Raw genomic sequence first — 1,776 nt, forward strand, 5'->3', positions numbered from 1 at the left:
AAAAATGGCATAGTGGTTAATGAATAAAATATAGAATGAATAAAGATAGTTGAATATAGAATGAATAGAAATATGTTGTTGTTGTTTTATTAAGAGACTTTTACCTTAGAGTACATGCACTTCCAGAGAGAGATAGAGACAGTGAGAAGGAAAGTGAGAAATTACCCCCCAAGGGGATGGCTACGTTGCAATTCCTTTTCCTCCATTCTTCTCCCAGGACCTTGGGCACACAGGTATAGACATCTGGTGTGAATTTCAAGCCACCAGGTCCAGGACTTGAACTGTGGTTAGCCATGTAGGGGGTCAGTGATTTAACTACTATGTCTGCTGCCCCAATCTTAGAAATACTTTAAGAGAAATAATGACTAGTCCCTGTAGTCTGTGGTTGAATACATGAAACTCTGACATTGAATGACTCAATTTCAACATGAAGAATGAAATCCCAATGAGTCAAGAACCAAGGGGCACCGCGCACCTATCAGATGGAAGAGTCTGTGTGGTTAATGAAATGCAGCAGGAGAAATCAGAATGTCTTCTTGCAGAGCTCTTCGGTGCTATTTAATTGATCATGGTAATTCTAAGTCTGAAATAGAATGGAAAATGTATCTATATAATCTTAATGTTAATAATATATTTTAAAATGTTTAGGATTGGTTAACATAATCCTGACTTGAATTATCATGAAGGAAAATCCTGTCCTCTGACCCAATTCCCAGGCCTATAATACAAAGTCAAACATTTCAATATAGATAGAATGGGATTTCCAGAAGAAAAGGAATAAAGGGATAGAAAAAACATTTGAATAAATAATGCCTAAAATCTTTCTAAATTTGATTTTAAAAAATATCATGAGCAGATTGGAGAAGCTCAATGAATCCTAATGCAAATAAATACATATATAAACACATCAGAGTCAAATTGCTAAAAGCCAAACAAAGATAAAATCTGGAAAATCAGAAAAAATGTGACTCTTCATGTAAAGAAAAAACAATACAATTAATAGCTGACTTATCAGGAAAAAAAATCAGGGACAGGGAACCAGCAGTTAGCGTAATGGCTATGTCGCTGGACTCCCACGTAGTCGACCGCGGTTCGTGTCCCGGACCTGGTGGCTTAAAACTCACGCCGGGCGCGTGTGCGTGCGTGCCCAAGATCCCGAGAGGAGAATGGAGGAGAAGGGATTGCAGCGTGACCATCCCCCCTGGGGGGTGATTTCTCGCTTTCTGTCTCTATGTCTCTCTCTGTCTGTCTGGCGAGCGCACGTGCCCTACAGTGAAAATCTCTCCAAAAAAAAAAAAAAAATCAGGGACAGTAGGCAGTGAAATGACATTCAGATTTCTGAAGGGAAAAAGGTATTTTTAGCAAAGAATTTTACATAGTAATAATAATATCTTTCAAAAATGAAGACAAACTAGAAGCATACCCAGTTAAACAAAGATTACTACTACTACTTTACAAAAAATACTAAAGGAATGCTTCCGACTTAAAGGAAATAGCCTATGGCAGTAACATATACTTAAACGAAAAAATACAGAAAACCAGAAGTTCTGCTCATATCTCCAGAGAAATAGAGCCTACATACATTTTGGAAATTGGCTCGCATGATGATGAAGGCTGAGAAGTCCCACGATCTACAATCTGCAAGCTAGAGAACTGCATAGTGTAGTTTCTAGAATAACTACTAAAAAATATAGCTTTAAAATCAACAGATGAATTGAAACAGTACAATAAAAATAGTTATTTGACAAAAAGAAGGCAATAAAGAGAGAATAAAGA

Source organism: Tupaia chinensis, unplaced genomic scaffold (assembly GCF_000334495.1).
Source record: "Tupaia chinensis unplaced genomic scaffold, TupChi_1.0 Scaffold146187_1, whole genome shotgun sequence".
Classification (NCBI taxonomy): Eukaryota; Metazoa; Chordata; class Mammalia; order Scandentia; family Tupaiidae; genus Tupaia; species Tupaia belangeri.